Source organism: Ochotona princeps, chromosome 3 (assembly GCF_030435755.1).
Source record: "Ochotona princeps isolate mOchPri1 chromosome 3, mOchPri1.hap1, whole genome shotgun sequence".
Classification (NCBI taxonomy): domain Eukaryota; kingdom Metazoa; phylum Chordata; class Mammalia; order Lagomorpha; family Ochotonidae; genus Ochotona; species Ochotona princeps.
In genome coordinates, this window is record NC_080834.1 from 35,536,823 (window position 1) to 35,556,428 (window position 19,606).

At 48.6% G+C, this 19,606-nt stretch overlaps 1 long non-coding RNA gene across 2 annotated transcripts in view; it reads right to left on the reverse strand.

Annotated features, from left to right (window-relative positions):
* Nucleotides 1-417: 417 nt before the first annotated feature.
* Nucleotides 418-19,606, reverse strand: part of LOC131479904 (uncharacterized) — a 48,213-nt gene continuing 29,024 nt past the window's right edge. The window contains exon 3 of one of the 2 annotated variants that reach the window (XR_009245155.1): nucleotides 418-507. This is a non-coding gene — a long non-coding RNA (uncharacterized LOC131479904). Of the gene's footprint in view, nucleotides 508-5,392; nucleotides 5,847-19,606 lie in introns of those variants that run through there. The other variant, XR_009245154.1, reaches the window with a different exon arrangement.

Genomic DNA, 19,606 nt, shown 5'->3' on the forward strand with positions numbered 1-19,606 from the left:
GTCTCCCACATGGCGGGCAGGGTCCCAGGCACCTTGGCTGCTTTCCTAAACGCATTAGGCAGGGGTCTGGGTGAGAAGTAGTACACTCGGGACATGAACCGGCACCTGCATGGGATGTTGTTATCACAGGTGCTCCAGCCCCAAGTTTATAAGACATTTTCCAGAGCCTCATTATGCTCTCCATTCTAGCCCCAGCACTTCAAACTTCCAGCAGGAAAGCAAAGCCAGTCAATATTTGCTGGCTCAATCAATATTGTCAAAGGAGATGGATGTCCTCAAAGGATATCATTTCTAAATTTATTTTTAGAGGCCACAAAATTAAAAGGGATCTGAAGACCCCACATTCTCAGTCAGAACCCAATAGAAACGAGGAACCACAGCCACCTTGGGTTCCAGGGACATAGTGAATCTCCTTGTACCTGAAGCACAGTGGCGCCAGCACTCTTCCGGGTGACATGCTTCTGGCAATGCGCTGCCTGAACCAGCTACTACAATTCTGAAAAGCACCTAAACACAGACACTGTTATGCGCACACTCCGGCTCAGCTCTGGCCATGGACAGCAGCCCTCCAGCCCTCTCTGGCCCCGCAGAGCCCTTTGTCAATCAGCTATTGGAGCCACCTGTTTCAGCATCCTGAGCTGGGACCACTGAAAGCAGGAGTGCTGCGCCCTTCTGGGAATATCCAAGCCTGCCTACAAAAGCAGGCGTCCGTAGGAAGTCTGCTGCTGGCTTCATACATGAGGTCTCTATGACGGGCATCAGAGGTGCATGTGGAGAGCAGCGACTGTAAGAGCAGCCCCACAGCAGTGACGTCATGGATGAGGTGATTTTTCTGAGATGGCGAGCCACCCTGGACAGTATTTCTGCCAAACAAAACATGCTATTCCTCCAATTTTCCCAGTCTTCCTCGTCTCTCTGAGGCCTGAAATGTTTTTGGCAAAATGTGGAGACTGTGAAGCTACACAGGGGATCAATAGCTTTTGTTCCTGCCCAAAAAGTGACTTTTGATGTTTAGGCTTTAGATGTAGGCAACACAAAAGCAGTAACACGACCGGGAAATTTCACATGGACTAGAAGTGCACAAAGAATTTATGTTAGATACAAAGTGGGGTTCATGTCTACAGTGACATGGTTATCAACAGGCTTTCTGTCACGTGAATAATCAAATGACCTTGTAAACTCACACAGGCTTGGAGACGAGCCTTCATGGCGGGAGAACACTACACTTCACACTATCAATCCGCTTACAAAGTGCCAGTGGTCTCCACCACCATGACACCCTTTGAGAATGGAACTAGCTCACCACACTTCACTGCACATACATCCTTAAAAGACGATGCTGTTGCCCCATCGTGATGCTTTGAATGGAGAAGTTGATGGACATGCTGTGTTGAGAAGATCCTCACCCTGTTGGAGAGACCAGCAAGGAACCCACCTCTAGCGGTCAATAAGGTCCCGTTTGGGCCAGGGAGGAGGGACAGGCAAGCAGATGTGCCAAGCGCTTGCAGGCCTGGAAATACCAACTCTCATCCTGTGAGCATCTTCCACCTGTGTCTGAAGCCTAAAAATCGAAATCACTCTTTGGCAAGAATAAAATGCAATGAAATCTCATTCAGCTCCATTTTTCCCACATCATAAAACACTTCAGAATTTAGATCAGAGAGGAAAAAAACATTGAGTTTAAACACTCAGAGCCATATGTGTGTCACTGAGTGAGAGCAAAGGCTGGCCTGGCAGATGAGTGAGGCAGGGCTCCTGTCGGGGAGCAATCTGGAAGAAGTTGCACACAGGCAGCTCCAAACTTCCACAGCCTGCCCCCTGGTGGAGCTATTGCTAAGCACCACATCTCTGAATTTACTGAGCACAAGGGGGAAGCATGGCGTTTACAGTCAAGCTGTTGCTTAAGAACTTGTGAACCAAGGAAGAAGAGTCTGTATGTGCGGTGAAGACACTGATGGCGCAGCGGTGGTGAGGATGGCAACGGTGGTGACGATGAAGGTTGTGGTGATGATGCTGATGGTGGTGCTGCGTGACAATGGTAATGTGACTGACAGTGCTGATGGTGATCATGGTGGTGGATGATTATGGATGACTGCGGTGACTATGGTGACAATGGTGGGTGGTGGTGATAGTGATGATGATGGTGATGCTGGTGATGGTGATGATGATGGTGATGTTGGTGATGTTGGTGATGGTGATGTTGGTGATGATGCTGGTGATGTTGGTGATGATGCTGGTGATGTTGGTGATGATGATGGTGATAATGATGGTGATGCTGGTGATGTTGGTGATGATGATGATGTTGGTGATGATGCTGGTGATGTTGGTGGTGATGATGGTGATAATGATGGTGATGTTGGTGATGATGCTGGTGATGTTGGTGATGATGATGGTGATGTTGGTGATGGTGATGATGATAATGATGGTGATGATGGTGATGTTGGTGATGATGGTGATGATGATGGTGATGGATGACAATGGTGATGGATGACAATGGTGATGTTGGTGATGATGATGATGTGCTGGCTGTGGCAAAGGTCATGATGGTGGTGATGTTGGTGATGGTGGTGATAATGATGGTGGGCGTGTTGACGATCACAATATAATGATGATATGATGGTCATCACAAAAATCCCATGGATTTTTTCCTATAATTCCCATTTTAACATGACAAAACTAAAGCACAGAGAAGTTAACTCACTTGCTCATGGTAATAAAACAAGTAAGCAGGAATGGCTCCCAATACCCCAATCTAATGTATTAATTCAGCAGGTTCTCCCGAGTTTGTCCCTCATGAGAGCTTTGTTACGGCTCTCTTGCAAAGGAAGAGGATGGCTGAAGGTGGGAGGGTCCCGAAGCATCTCTGCCGTGGATTCTCCCAGAGGCTGCCGTTTTGCATACGCTTGCCTGGTAGTTTCAAAACTACAGCAGACACGCTTCCTCAGGACCAGACCTGGGTGACAGTGGTCACTTCAACGAAGCGTGCATGGACGTCAGGATGTCCGTGAGGTAAGAAATCTGCTACGATACTAGATGTTGTTGGTGGTCTCTGAGCATCCATGGTAATTCAACCCTAGTCATATTTGGCAGGAATTTCCCCTCCCCCTAACCAAAATCCAAAATCATTGAGTCTCTGGGAGTGGAGAGACAACAAAATGAAGAGGCTGTCGGTGAGAGCTTCATCACAAAACCTTTCATGAAAAGGCAGAGTTACAGAGAAAAATAGAAAGCTCTTGCATCCACTGATTCACTCCCCAAGTGCCTGTAACAGCCTAGGCTGAGCCAAGCCAAAGCTAAGAGCCAGGAGCTCCATCCAGGTGTCCCACATAAGAGACAGGAGCCATTAGAGGGAGCCAGATAGCAAACGGAGGTATGATTGGATCCCAGGCACTCCACTGACAGGGAGTGTGAGTGCCCCAAGCAGCATCTGAACATGCTATGCCACAATCCCCACTCTGGTTTTGATTATTCTCTCTCTCTCTTCTTAAAGATTATTTATTTTTATTGGAAAGGCAGATTTACAGAGAGTAGGAGAGACAGAGAATGAGCTTCCATGCACTGACTCACTCCCCAAATGGCCACAACAGCTGGAGCTGAGTCGATCCAAAGCCAGGAACCAGGAGCTTCTTTGGGGTCTCCCACATAGGTGCAAGGGTCCGAAGGCTTTCCCAGGCCACAAGCAGGGAGCTGGATGGGAAGTGGAGCAGACAAATGGGATCCTGGTACATGCAAGGCAAGGATTCAGCCACTGAGCCATCACACCCCACCCACCCCATTAATTTCAAGAAGGTTACTGTGCTTAAGGAGGGGCTCAGAGCAGAACCCTGTAGGTGCAGGTGTGGATCTCAAATTCTGGAGTGAAGCCAGGCCTGGGGACCCCGGGGCCAGTGCTAGCCGCCATCACGCACCAAACACCAAGCATTCCCCCAGTATCAGGATGCTCACAGACCCCTCTGTGTGCCTCTGCTCAGTCCGCTCACAGGCAAAGGGTTGGTTGTTGCTGCTGCTGTTAGTTTTAATTGAGAAGTTTCCCTTTGTATCCCACTTTGTAGCAGCTGCAAAACGCCCAAGGCCATCTCTGTCTCACTTTGCTCCTCTAGATGACATGGGGAAATAGAAAGTCCTGAGTGACAATGGTCGGGAACACAGTTCTTGCACCTGCTGGCACACAGATAACGAAGTGTGTGGTTTGCACACCTAAGCTGAGACACTGGAAAAAAGCATCCTGTGCTTTTGCTGTGTACATCAGCGCCCTCTGCTGTTCACAACTGGTTTCTGCACCAACTGCGATCCTTGAGCTGAACAGTGTTACCATGGGATCTGTTCTCTTCAACCTTCATAAAAAATGTTTCGGGGACTAGGAAGAGAATTGGGACTTAAACCCACCTACTGATAAAGAGCTCAGGGCATATTAACGGGTGTCATTGTACCCCTGCAATACTGTGAACATTTGCTTGTATTTTGTATGTACCAGCCATAAGAAATTTAAACTGTCATTATTATAAAACATGGAAGTGCAAACAAAAACATAATTGTTCTTAAAGTCTACAGACAAGTCCCCAGTGTATTTCCCCCAGCTTTCATTTTAACTCCAGGCTTGGAGTTAAGACTTTGGAACAAATCCAATCTTTTTTTTTTTTCTTTCATTTTTATCACCTTTGCATGAAAATTTTCTTCTGACTTACTTAATTTTCCTGAGACTGTTTCTGTTGGTATGTAATTTTGGAGGTCTATTTCACATGTATTTCGTATGATGTTACGAGATACATGTAGATAATACAATGGCTATGGAAGTGGGGAAATGATCTGAGGCCGGAAGTCTCACGTGGTGACCATCAACCACTTTTATGCTGGCTTCATTGATCATTAATAACACTTCCATATTAGGAAGCCCAGTATTTGCCAAGAGAGCAGCCTTGGGTGAAAAACAATAAGGCACTTTGATATTAGACACTTATTCTTCTCTGCAGCTAATTGCTCACACCCAGACACAGTCCTCAAAAGACAGGCCATCTGTCACATGGCTTTGTAAACAAACAAAAGAAAAGGTGAAAAATATCTAAACCTTCATCACGTTAAAGAGGGGTGGCACATGCAACCGGCTCTGCCACGTCAGATGCGCTTGAGAAATCAAGTCATTCTGAAGAGTGGTTAGTGCTGATATAAATGTATAAAAAGAAGGACATGCAAGCAGGCAGCAAGAACTTTTTTTTTAAGAGACTTGTGTATTTATCTGAAATTCACGGTTTCAGAGAGAGAGGGAGAAAGAGAAAGGGGAAGATCTTCCATCTACTGGTTCACTCCCCAGGTGGCCACAACAGCCAGGGCTGAGCCCATCCCAAGCCAGGAGACAGGAGCTCCCACATGGGTGCCAGGAGCCCAAATGCTTGAGCCATCTTCTTCTGCTTTACCCAGACACATTAGCAGGGAGTTGGATCAGAAGTGGAGCAGCCGGGACGCGAACCGGCGCCTTTCTGGGATGCTGGCAGCAGCATTACCCAAGGTGCCGCAGTGCCAGTCAACAACAAGCACTTCCACAGTATTTCACAGCTTTCGGGCACTCCTCTATGCTTTGGCTCATAATTTCACAGCAGTCTCAGAAAGTCCTTGACGAGGCAGAAGTTGCAGAAATAAGTGACATATGTGCCAGAGGAAGGCAGGAGCCTGGAACCTGAGGAGTTCTGGATGGCTGGAGAGCCATGACCAGAAGCTAGCTGGAAGGTCATCTCCAGTAAGACTGGCTGAGGGCCTCTGGCACCAGCCTTTCATGCCATGAACTAACAGTGATATGCATGGGCAAGCAGGTTTGAGCTTTTGAGAATGCTCCAGAAGGCGTGTGTAGTGAACTAGAAAAAGGGAAGGGACACATTAGAGAATGACCAATGTGGGAATCTCTTACAAGTGTTTGTAGAAACACCAGATGCTGTACTGAGTAATCCTACGCGGAAAAGTCAAATACAGAGCTATGGAAGACAGAGGGGAAAGAAAGAAAAGCGGCTGGGAGAAGGGAGGAAGCACGGCGCGGATCCCTACCCAGAAACCCGAGCAGTCAGCTCCATGTTTAATCAAGGAAAAGGCCACAGTACCTCTTGTGCTTTTCTGGCCTGCCTCTTCACTTTCCATTTTCATTCACCCTGAGGGCTGGCTGGCTGGTTCCTGACCGCCTCCAGGCCTGGGACCTATCCTAGCCTCAGGCGGCTGCCGTGTAAGGGTCAACCGGGAACCTTAGTATCCCCTAAAGAACTTCTGAAAACTTCCCAGAGTCACTTTTTTGCCTTGGTAAAATGGCTTAGCAAGGTTATTGGCATTTACGGGGGGTGGGGGCAGAACCAAGAAACCAAGTGTCCTGTTGGTAGAATTCTACATGAGGCAGGCTTGGATAAACCTCTAAAAGAGGTTCTGCGGAGGAGTCATGACCACAGGCTGCCCCTGTCGCTTGTTTGATAAACAAGCTTCCCAATGGTGTCCATTGGCTTTCCCCCAACATTGCTCTTTGTACTGGCTTCTATCTTACTTCTGTCCTTCTCTTCAAATGACCAGTGTCCATGGCACAGGGTTCCCGGGGGCTAGTGCTTGACCTTCCAGCTGCTGGTCCCGCTGCCCATGGTCGTTCTCTCCATGCCTGTTGGATATTACCAACCCCCTTAGCATGCTCCATGGAAAATGTTCTGCCTCTGGTCACCACCTACCTTTTCCCCACCCTGACAACCATAAGGGCTGATCCTGCGTTAGTATTTTCCCATGACCTGTCTCAGCCCAGTTATCAGACTCAGATTTAGATCCCAGATATGTACAAGCTACCCTAGTCCAGAACAGTCAACGAGAAAAACACGGCAGATTTCTAAGGCATGTACAGGCCAACTCTACCTGCAAAATGGCAGCCACTTCCTGCCGTGATCTGAGTGTGACTCTCAGCAGCAGGGTCGGTGACGTGGGGCCTGATGGGAAGTGTCAGGGTCATGGACCCAGAGCCCTCGTGACTAGACCAACGTCTTTCCTACATGAGTTCTCATGGCATTCAATTATTGACCACCAGAGCTGGTTGTGATACAGCAAGGTCACCCCTCATATTTTGCATCTTAGACACACAGCGTTCAAGCCACTGTCTTGCTGCCTGAGCTGAAGCCTCAAGAGGCCCTCAGCAGAGGAAAGAAAGAGGGCAGCACCTGCTCTTGGTCCTCTCAGCGTCCAGGAGCTTGAGCCAGAATGAACTTTTCTTTGCAAATGAGCCAGCTTCAGGCGACCTGATAAAGCAATAGAGAATGGACTGACTCCTCCCATAAACTCGAAAACAAAGGCTTTCACAGTGTCTATAAACCCGGAGAGAGCCATGGCCCCTCTGACAACCCCACCCCATTGGATCCTCCCTGCAGATTTCCTTGGCCTTAGGATTTTTGAGGTCTCCTAGGAAGGAGCCAGTTGCTTTGCCCCAAATTATGTTCCTGGATCCCCTCCCCAGCTTCTCCTGTCCCATTGCCCAAATTTCCTTAAAGTTAGTGGAATGTACTAGACTAATGGTTCCCAGAGATGGTCATATCTCAGAACCTGTGGCTACATTGTCTTCCATAGCAAAAGGATCATTGCAGATGTGACTCAAGATAAGGAGGTTGAGTTGGCAAGATTATCCTGGTGGACTCAATCTGACCTCTATCTTTTATTTTTCAATTCCTTTATTTTCAAGTTATTTTTATTTATATAAAAGACAGAGCTTTTTCTTTCTCTTAGTTCACTCCCCAAATGTGCACAACAGCAGGGACTGGACCAGGACAAACCCAGAAGCCAGAAATTCCATCCGCCATGAGTGGCAAGGGTCCAAGTATCTGAGCTATCACCACATCCCACGGCATACATTAGCAGGAAGCTGCAGAGGTGAATAAAGCCATTGCCTGTGATTTTAGGGTCCCATATAAATGCTGGTTCAAGTCCCAGCTATTCCACTTCTAAGTCAGCTCCCTGCTAATGGCATGGGAAAAACAGCAGGAGATGGCCCAACTTGTTGGACCTCTACCACCTACATTGATGACCCGGATGAAGCTTCTGGATTCGGTACCTGAATTGGCACAGTACTGGCTGGCTGTTTAGGTCACCTGAAGAGTAAACCAGCAGGTAGGAGCGTGCTCTCCTCTCTGTTAGTCTTTCAAAATAAGTAAATATTTTTAAAGGGTATTTAGTTGCAGACACTTTGAAATAGGCTGAAAGTGCACTAAGTATCATTAACCATCCTTTAAAGAAAGATGGCAGGGCCCGGTGCTGTGGTCTAGTGACTGAAGTCCTTGCCTTGAATGTGCTGGGATCCTATATGGGCGCCGGTTCTAATCCCGGCAGCCCCGCTTCCTATCCAGCTTCCCTGCAGCCTGGGAAATCAGTTGAGGACAGCCCAAAACCTTGGGTTCCTGTACCTACGTGGGAGACCCAGATGAAGTTCCTGGCTCCTGGCTTCAGATCAGCACAGCACCAGCCATTGCAGTCGCTTGGGGAGTGAATCATCGGACGAAAGATCTTCCTCTCTGTCTCTCCTCCTCTCTGTATATCTGACTTTGCAATAAAAATAAGTAAATCTTTAAAAAAAAAAAAAAGAAAGAAAGAAAGATGGCAACATCAAGACTCAACTGCTCATGTTGAGTTTGAAGGAGAACAGGACCAGGAAGCAAGATCCACAGATTTCCAAAGACCAGAAAGGGCGAGGAGACAGTGGCTAGGCAAGGAAGTTGATTCTGCCACACCTGGGTGTGTGCCATACCTCGATGCTGGGCCCTCCAAGGCCCAGATCAGGGACCAACACTGTGGTATAGCAGGTAAAGTCACTGCCTCTGGCACTAGCTTCCCATGTGAGCACTGGTTTGAGCCCCAGTTGCTCTACTTCCCATCCAGCTCCCTGCTAATGTGCCTGGGATGACAGCAAAAGTCCTTGGATCTCTGTACTCATGTGGGAGACCCAGAAGAAGCTCCTGGGTGGTGGCTTCAGCCTAACCCAGCCTGATTGTTGCGGCCATTTGGAGAGTGAACTGGGGGGGGGGGGCAGCGCCTTGGCCTAGCGGCTAAAGTCCTCACCCTGAATGCCCCAGGATCCCATATGGGCGCCGGTTCTAATCCCGGCAGCTCCACTTCCCATCCATCTCCCTGCTTGCGGCCTGGGAAAGCAGTCGAGGACAGCCCAAAGTCTTGGGCTCCTGCACCCATGTGGGAGACCTGGAGGAGGTTCCTGGTTCCTGGCTGCGGATCGGCGCAGCACCAGCCATTGCAGTCATTTGGGGAGTGAATCATCGGATGCAAGATCTTCCTCTCTGTCTCTCCTCCTCTCTGTATATCCGCCTTTCCAATAAAAATAAATCTTTTTTTAAAAAAGTAACACAAGACATGCTTGTCTGTTTCCCAATGTGGGTTCCTTGGAGCACTAGTTCAACAAGATATTGGATGTTCTTCTGGGGTGCAGGAGTAGGAAAGAGGTCCTGTGATTAAGTAACTTTGGGAATGGCTGGGCTAAGTTAAGTCTACCAGGTTTCTTTTGTTTTGAGCCATCATTGGACGTTTAGCTACTACCCACTGTAATGCTCTGACCTTGAGTTTGACTGTTCAGTATTAAGAAGGCCCGTTTGTGTGTGAAATAGTGGGAAGAAAGGCAGACCCAGGGAGAAGGGAGACAAGCAGGCGCAGGCATCGCTATTCACGCTCTGCACTGGGCTTGGCAAGATCAAGTTCTACCTCTGCCACCCAGCAGCCACATGAACTTGGGCAGGCTACTTCACCTCTCTGGATTTCAGTTTACTTACACCTAACATGCAAACAAGAAGTATAATAATACCCATCTTGTAGAGTTATTGCTAGGCTTAAATAAGGCAATACAACATGAACACTTGGGACAGTTCTCTGCAAAATGTAACCTTAAGGCTATAGGAAGGCGGAAATCCTAAAAGTAGAGTCCTTTTTAAAATGTTTATTACAAAAGTGAAGGCATCTTAGACCCACATCCTAATCCTCTGATTAGGAAGGAGAGTGGCAGGGCCTAAGGGAAGGGCCATGGGTGAGATGAACACTTTCATTTTCCCTCCTGTGTTTGTAGGAAGTAACGTCTTCAGGGTGTATTTGAGCGGGTTTGATTGTTCTGGGAGGTTGTGGGTTTGTTGCACCAGAAGTGTGGGATCCTTTCTAAGACCTGTAAGCTGTCCTCTACTCCGGTGTGCTGTTGTAGACCCTGGCCTGGAGTGTTGTTCAAACTGTCCTTTCCATTTTTTTTTTAAAGATTTATTTATTCTTATTACAAAGTCAGATATACAGAGAGGAGAGACAGAGAGGAAGATCTTCCGTCCGATGATTCACCCCCCCAAGTGAGCCACAACGGCCGATGCGCACCGATCCGATGCCGGGAACCAGGAACCTCCTCCGGGTCTCCCATGCAGGTGCAGGGTCCCAAAGCCTTGGGCCGTCCTCGACTGCTTTCCCAGGCCACAAGCAGGGAGCTGGATGGGAAGTGGAGCTGCCGGGATTAGAACCGGCGCCCATATGGGATCCCGGCGCGTTCAGGGTGAGGACCTTCGCCGCTAGGCCATGCCGCCGGGCCCTCCATTTTTTTAATATTTATTTATTTTTATTGGAATGTCAGATCTACAAAGAGAAGGAGAGACAGAGAGAAAGAACCATCCACTGGTTCACTCCCCAAGCAGCCACAACAGCCAGAGCAAAGCTCTGATCTGAATCCAGGACCCAGGAACTTCGTCCAGGTATCTCATATGTGTGCAGGGTCCCAAGGTCTTAGGCCATCCTCAACTGCCTTCCCAGGCCACAAGCAGGGAGCTGGATGGGAAGCAGAGCCAACAGGATACAAACTGGCACCCATACGAGATCCCAGTGCATGCAAGGTGAGGACTTCAGCCACTAGGCTATCAGACTGGGCCTCCTTCCCATCTTTGGCTGAGATACTCAAAGTCTTCTATTGGCTTAGATGGCTGTCTGGTTTTTTTTTTTTTTTAAGATTTACTTATTTTTATTGTAAAGTCAAACATACAGAGAGGAGGAGAGACAGAGAGAAAGATCTTTCATCCGATGATTCACTCCCCAAGTAGCCGCAATGACCCAAACTGAGCCAATCCAAAGCCAGGAGCCCAGAGCTTCTTTGGGGTCTCCCACGTGGGTGCAGGGTCCCAAGGCTTTGGGCCGTCCTCAACTGCCTTCCCAGGCCACAAGCAGGGAGCTGGATGGGAAGTGGGGTCACCGGGATTAGAACCGGCACCCATATGGAATCTCAGCACATATGAGGTGAGGACTTTAGCTGCTCGGCTACCGCACCGGATCCAGATGGCTGGCTTGTCTTTGTGTTCATCTTGGTATGCTTTCCATTCTTGAATGAGGGTCAGCAACTAAGGTGCCCCAGTTCTGCAACACATGCTCCGGGGTCAGACTGCGTGTCTACGTGATTTTCTCTGATGTGGCTGAAAGCCAAAGCGTAAGGGAAAAGCTTATGACAATTTACTCTACAAACATCAGCAGCTTCTTTACAGTCTCCTAGGTTTCCATCACACAAGGCTTCTAATACCTCCATACATTGTCTACAAAAAGAAAAGGAAGAGGCTGTGTTATAACTTTGTTCACTGTGAAGTTAGACATTTCAACATTTCTCTGATGTTGATGCTTACAGGGGGAGGACTAACCAAAACAGCCATTACACCTGTGGTCCACCTTGATGGTACAGTAGGAGGAGGAGACACAGAGGAGCCAACCATCTTCACTCAGCTGAGGGGGCTCTGAGCATGTGACCCACACATGCTCCTTCTCCAGGCTGTCATGTGCCTGTGAGACAGGATGACGCCTGCTCCTCGGCCCCGTGGGCTCCTGGCAGCCCTCTCCTCAGCAGGTGTACACTGCGGTCCCGTGCCATTTCTGTACAGGCTAGCAAGGACTTTTTCCACTAAGCACGATGCCTTGCTGCAGCCAATTCCCTCCTCAAGGACACAGGTGACGCCCTTGGAAAGGAGATACGCAGTGACTTCTGAGGAAAGCCATCTGAGCTTTTCTGGGAGTCCTCACTCGCTAACCAGGGGAGGAATCAGCATGTGGTGCAGCAGGTTAAGCCACAGCCTGAGACACCAGCATCCTATGTGACAAAAGGAGGTGGCTACTGAGGCCCTGTTTGTTGGAACAATCAAGACACCTGCATTCAATAGCAGAGGGCTTGTGTTCAAGTCCCGGCTCTGTTTCCACAGTCCAGCCTCCTGCTAACATGCACCCTGGGAGGCAACAGGCTCAAGTAGTTGGGTCCCCTTCACTTTCTCGGGATGCCCAAGTGGAGTTTCCAGCTTCCAGCTTCTGCCTCGCCCAGGTCCTGTTGCTGCAGACATTGGCGGGAGTGAACCAGGGTCTGGTTGCTTGGTTTCTGCCTCTGTGTTCAGCCACACCAGTCAGCCAGGCCTTCTTTTCAGCACCAGAGTCAGAGATCCGCAAAGCCAGTCACATCCTAGACCTCAGGTCAGAGCCAACCTTTCTGCTTTTTCCAGCTGTCCGTGGTGTGTTGACTGACACATCCTGCCCTGGGAACCTGTCCGCTTCAAGATTCTCTGAAAAACCATTCTGCCCCCACCTGTCAATTTCAGGCCTGAGAGACACAACAAAAGTCTCAGAAGGTATATTTGCATCTTGCCTACACCAACAGGGAGCAACGAAGTGGTTACAAACAAGTAGTTACAGGCAGAAAGTGTTGCAACAAAAAAAAAAAAAGAGAGAGAGAGAGAGAGAGAGAAGGAAGAATTATCCAGACACAACTAAATATAGATGCCACCCTTGGGCACATGTTACCGAGGTGCAGAGGCACACAGCAGGTGTTCTGCTTTGCTTCATGCAACACCCGAGACTCAGCCATCTCAGCAAGGGCTCCCTTGGGAAACAACCACCCCCTGGCTTTGCAAATACACAGGACTTGGAAGCAGAGAGCGGAAGCAGTTCAACCGGCTAAGCTAGGTACTATGCTCGCCTACGACTGCTAAGTGCCAGGGCTGGGACTCGGTCCCGGGCCTCCCAACATCATATCTCATCTTTTTCAATCACATCTCAGCAAAACTGTGAGAAAGGGCAAATGACAGATCAGCTTGCATAACAAACAGTTCTACCGGATGCTAATTAAGAAACAGGAACAGAAACCCGGTGAAAATGTGCTCACCTATCAGCAGCAGCGAAAAGAAAGTCAAACCCTGAAAATAGAAAATTTTGACCACTTGTGTGACAGAAAGCCTCATTTCCATGTTGAAAGTTTCGAGAGGCTGCTTGTCAAAAAGTGTCATTTTAGGTATAGAAATATTGAAGTTGAACGTCAGTTTCCTCAGGATGCCAGGCATGGCCCTTCTTTGCAAGGCTGACTAGTTGGCACGGCACCAGCATCCCAATCCTTCTGCTGCTTGGTTTTCATTGCATCTAGTGAGGAGGTGTGTGTCATCTGCATCCCCATTTCACACCTGAGAACACTCAGGCTCAGAGGAATTCACTGATGGCCTCATGTCAGGCTGCCAACCCTTGAGCCTGAGCCTGCTCAACTCTTTCACCAGATGCCAAGGCAGAAGACTCCAGTTTGGAGTTGAGAAGTTTCCAATTTGAAGTCCGCCTCACGGCCTCACTCTGCTACTGGACAGCTGCCATCCCGTACAAAGCCACAGCTTACTCACCTGGCATACAGAACAAATAGGAGCCCTGGGGCTACCACTGTAGTGCAGAGTTAAGCCACCACTTGCAGCACTGGCATCCCAAATGCCCACTGCTTCAAGTCCTGGCTGCTCCACTTCCAATCCATATCACCGTTAATGGCCTGGGAAAGCACAAAGAAAGGTCCACGCCTGGGCCCCTGTACTCATGTAGGAGACAGGAAGAAGTTTCTGGCTCCTGGCTTTGGCCTGGCCCAGGGCCAGCCTTTTGAGGAATACAGCAGCGGATGGAAGACCTCTTTTTGATGGATCAATTGGCTAATCATCCACCAACAAGCACTGGCATCCAATATAGGTGTCAGTTTGCATTCCAGCTGCTCCACTTCTGGACCAACTTCCTATGACCTAGGAAAGCAGAGGAGGATGGCCAAAGTCCTTGAGGCTGTACCCCTATGGGAGACCTAGAAGAAGCTCAGGCTCCTGGCTTCAGATTGGCTCAGTTCTGACCGTTACAGCATTTGGGGAGTGGACCAACAGATAGAAGATCTATCTTTTCTTCTCTCTGTAAATCTGTCTTTCCAGTAAAAATACATAAATATTAAAAAAAAAAAATGTAGTAAGGACCACACCGATGTGGCAACTCTTGCAAGGATTCAGCAAGAGCTTGTCTAATTAGCACCCAGCTCAGGGCCTGGCACAATGCACATTTCATAGTTTCCAACACTCTTTGGTATGGGTCATTTTATCCTTGTTTCACTGCCTTTCTAGACACTCGTTGCATGATGAATGACTGACAGGCCTCAATCATTGATTCGGTTTCTCACTAATCAGCTCTTTAAGCATGGATTCACCTACCAAAACATTCAAAGGATTTCTAGGGTCACCAGAAAGTAAATGTGAAGGAGGAGATGGCCAGGACTTCATTCATTCATGCAATAAGTCAGAAACATCAACTGCCAGCCAAGCTTCAGGGAGACAGCGGTGAGCTACACAGGCAGATGGCCCGGCCTCAGGGCTCTTAGAGCTGTGGTGAAGACAGGGCCCAGCACGATGGTTCAGTGCCTAAATCCTCACCTTGCATGCCCAGGATCCCATATGGGCACTGGTTTGTATTCCAGCTGTTCCACTTCCATTCCAGCTCCCTACTTGTGGCCTAGGAAAGCAATAGAGGACAGTCCAAAGCCTTAGGACCCTGCACCCACATGGGAGACCCGGAGGAAGCTCCTGGCTCCTGGCTTCTGGCTCAGCTTTGGCCATCACAGCCATTTAGGAAATGAATCAGTTGAAGGAAGATCTTTATCTCTGTCTGCCTTTCACTCTGTAAATCTTGTCTTTCCAAGTCAAACCTGACTAAATGTCTTTGCAACTTATTTTTTAAAGATTTATTTATTTATTTATTTATTTGGAAAGTCAGATATACAGAGAGGAGGAAAGACAGAGAGGAAGACCTTCCATCCAATGATTCACTCCCCAAGTGGCCACATGGCGGGAGCTGAGTTGATCTAAAGCCAAGAGCCCGGAGCCTCTTCCAGGTCTCCCACGTGGGTGCAGAGTCCCAAGACTTTGGGCCATTCTTGATTGCTTTCCCAGGTCACAGGCAGGGAGCTGGATGGGAAGTGGGGCTGCCGGGATTAGAACCAGCACCCATATGGAATCCCAGTGCATGCAAGGCGAGGACTTCAGCCACTATTATACCATGCCAGGCCCACGTCTTTGTAATTTAAGCAAGCATCATTTCTGGTAGAGGTCAAATCTTACAAATCCTTTCTCCAAAAGTCAGGGAGAAGGCAAGATTCCATTTCAGTTTTGCACTGCAAGTACCAGATAATGCTTCCGTCCTAGACCAGTGCATACCATGCATGGACAAGTCTCTGGTTGACGGTCAAGCCCATGCATCAGTTTGTACTTCACAGCCTGCAAAGGATTTCCGTAAGCCCCATCTCCTAGGGACCAGGTAGGATAAAAACTGTTACCGTCTCAGCTTCAAGAATGAGCACCTTGGCCCGGCGGCGTGGCCTGGCGGCTGGGGTCCTCGCCTTGAAAGCCCCAGGATCCCATATGGGCGCCGGTTCTAATCCCGGAAGCTCAATTTCCCATCCAGCTCCCTGCTTGTGGCCTGGGAAAGCAGTTGAGGACGGCCCAATGCATTGGGACACTGCACCCGCGTGGGACACCCGGAAGAGGTTCCAGGTTCCCGGCTTCGGATCGGCGCGCACCGGCCCGTTGCGGCTCACTTGGGGAGTGAATCATAGGATGGAGGATCTTCCTCTCTGTCTCTCCTCCTCTGTGTATATCTGGCTGTGATAAAATAAATAAATCTTAAAAAAAAAAAAAAAAAAAGAATGAACACCTGAGGGTTGCAGAGTGTCACGTAGCTAGGCAGCAAGGATGGAGAAGCCACTTTCAGGTTTCTCACACCCTTTGCTTCCCAATGCCAGGAACCTTCGGTTAACACACCCGCCTCACAGATGCCAAGGACTGACACCAGCTGGCCACTTTCCTTTTTAAGGATTTATTTGTTTATTTGAAAGTTAGAGTTACAGAGAGACAGGGGAGAGAAAGGTATTCTATCCCCTAGTTCACTCCTCAGAAAGCCATAAAAGCTGGGACTGGACCCGGCCAATGCCAGGAGCCAGGAACTAGGTTTCCCACGTGGGTGTAGGGTCCAAGCACTTGAAAGGTCCTCTTCTGCTCTTCTCAGGCACATTATCAGGGAGCTGGATCGGAAGTGGAGCAGCCAGGACAGAAACCAGTCCTCTAGGAAGATGACAGCATCACAGGCAGTGGTTTTACACCACCACAAGCTGAACCCTGATTTCCCCTCTTAACAGATCTGAGCCCCAGGTGCTAACCAATGCTAGGCTAGGTTAAACATTCAATAGAAGATAAGGAAGCTGGGGAAAAGGAGAGATAAGACTGAAGACAAACGTTGCTGCTGCCAAGGGCATCCCTGCCCAGATCCTGTTTAATAACTAACACTCAGGTTGTGCCTGCTGCATGCCAGGGAATCTTCTAAGTATCTCTGTCTGGAAACACCTTCAGCCCTCAGGAAAAATGCTCATGAACTGTCAATATTATTTCTTTTTAACATTTATCTGGTTTATATATTTGAAAGGCTGAGTGACAGGGAGAAAGAGAGAGAGAGATTCTATCTGCTTGTTCCCTTGCCAAATGGTTACAAAGGTCATGTGACCACAACGGCCAGGGCTGATCCAGGCTAAAGCCAGGAGTCTCAGACTTCATTGAAGTCTTTCACATGGTTGTCAGGGGCTCAAGCATTTGGACAATCTACTGCTGCTTTCCCAGGCACATTAGCAAAGAGTTGGATTGGAAATAGAGCAGCTGAGACTTGAACTGGTGCTCATATGGGATTCCAGCATCACAAGGTAGTGGTTTAACCCTCTGCAGCACAATGCTGGCCCCCTAACATCACTATCATACACCCCCTTCCCCACTGGATAGATAAGAAAGCTGAGACACACAAATATCAAGTTAACATCTCTAACATAGAATTGGTAAGTGGTAACATTAGGATTCAAATCCAGGCAATGGAACCAAGGCTGGAGGCAGACCAGGTCAGGCTAGGCTACAGTTCCCATCAGCATTCACGTGGGTCAGGTCTGAGGGTGGGCCAGGTTGGCCAGTCTGCAACACCTACGTTCAGGAGCAAGAGTCAGGACAGGATGCAGGCCAGGCCAGGTTGGGACACAGTATCCACCAGATCACATTAGGGTTGGCTCTGAGGGCTAACTGAGCTGGGCTGGGCTGGGCTAGGCTGCAAGCACCCCCCTGAATGAGCTAGGACTGGGGGCAGACTAGGCAGAGCCAGGCTGCAGCACTCGCTGACAAATTTTGAAGCAAAATAGGCCATGCCAGACTGGGCAGCAACATCCATTGGCACATACAAGATGCCAGCATGGGAGCAAACCTAGTGGAGGGTGGCAAAGATAGTAGGCAGTTCACCTCCCGGGCCACTGCTCCCACTGCTAAGTATGAGAAGTGGGACTGGGGGAGGGCCAGGCTATGCCTGGGCACTACATCTACTGGTGCACACAAGGGCCAGGAGAAGTGCCAGCTAGATCCACTAGCAAGCACCAGGAGAGGTTGCAAGTCATGTCAGACTGGACCATAGTATATCCTGGGAAACTCCAAGATCTGGGACTGGAAATGAGCCTAGGAAGAAAACTGGACACTCGTATGCTAGGCTGCAACTCCCCCTGGAGTACGTGAGAGCTCAGGGCTGGACAAGGCAGCAGCGCCCGTCAGCATACGTGTGCAATGGGCCATGGGATGAGGTATGCCGAGTTAAGCTGCATATCCATAGATGTATATGAGAGCTAGACTGGGACACAGCACTGACCAGACTAGTCTGCTGTACATACTAGCACTCGTAGCAAGTAGGGCCTGGGATGGGTCTAGTGGAGGTTATTGAAGATTGCCCCAACTGTACTGTACTTCCTGCTGGTGTGTGCAAGGGCCAGGACTGTGGCAGGCTGGGTTGGGCTGGGCTGCAACACCTATCAGTTTGCATGGGATGTAGGACTGGGGACCGAACTGAGCAGGTAACAAACACCGGTGTGTTCATAGTGTGATACGGGTGATGGACTGAACCAGATTCTGTGCTGACTGGCACATGCAAGAGTCAGGGCTGGGGTCACACCAGGTAAGGGTTCTTGGGGGACTCCTTAACTGGACCACTGAACTCAAAATTTGGGGCACAAGGAGAACCATAAGATCTTTTTTTTTTTTGAACCTAGAAAGCTTTTATTTTTATTTATTTTACTTTTTTATTAATTACATTGCATTATGTGACAGTTTCATAGGCTCTGAGATTCCCCCAACCCCTCCCCGTACCCTCCCCCCATGGTGGATTCCTCCACCTTGTTGCAGTATTACAGTTCAAATTCAGCCAAGATTCTTTCATTGCAAGCATATACCAAGCATAGAGTCCAGTACCTTATTGTCCAGATAAATTCAACCGTTTCTTGGGGAGACCATCTCTGGTCTGAAGGCAGAGCTGGCAGAATATCATCCTGATCAATTAAAAGCCATAACATAACATCAACAACAATTTACAACATTATGGAATTATTTGACATGGTATTGAGTAACCAATATGTTTAAAAAAATGCAAGTTCTTAACCACATCCTGTGACTACTTGATTGACATTTCAATTTCAATTTATATACAACCGGCTTCTATACACCTTAAAATGGCTATAGGGGGGCCTGGCGGTGCGGCCTAGTGGCCAAAGTCCTCGCCTTGAACACCCCAGGATCCCATATGGGCGCCGGTTCTAATCCCGGAAGCTCCACTTCCTGTCCAGCTCTCTGCTTGTGGCCTGGGAAAGCAGTGGAGGACGCCCCAAGGCTTTGGGACCCTGCACCCGCGTGGGAGACCTGGAAGAGGTTCCAGGTTCCCGGCTTCGGATCTGCGCGAACCGGCCGTTGAGCTCACTTGGGGCGTGAATCATCAGACGGAAGATCTTCCTCTCTGTCTCTCCTCTCTGTATATCTGACTTTGTAATAAAAATAAATAAATCTTTTAAAAAAATGGCTATAGGGAACTATTCAGCTGTCTCGTGTCTATTTTCATTTTAGTATTTAGCAGTTTATAGTGTTGAAGCATAATTTTGCTGAACTTGGCAGATTTTAGGATAATCTAAACTGGCTTATAACTCTAACAAGGCATATGTCAACAGTTGAGGTGCAGAACAGTTTTAGGAGGGGTGTGCAGAGAAATCTTCAATGCTTTAATGAGGAGTAACTAATCTTTGTTTCCTACCTAGTAAGGTATGTGTGAGTTCACGCTGACCATTTCCTGTCTGGTTCTAAGCTTTCCTTGTTGTTCTCTATCTATTCTAATTTGGGGGGGAGGGGCCTCCGGAGTGACCCTGATGATCACTGCAAGAGAGGGTGGGGATCCAAAGTTGGAACTAAGTCAGGACCAGAGAAAGCTCCTCTCCCTAGGAACCATAAGATCT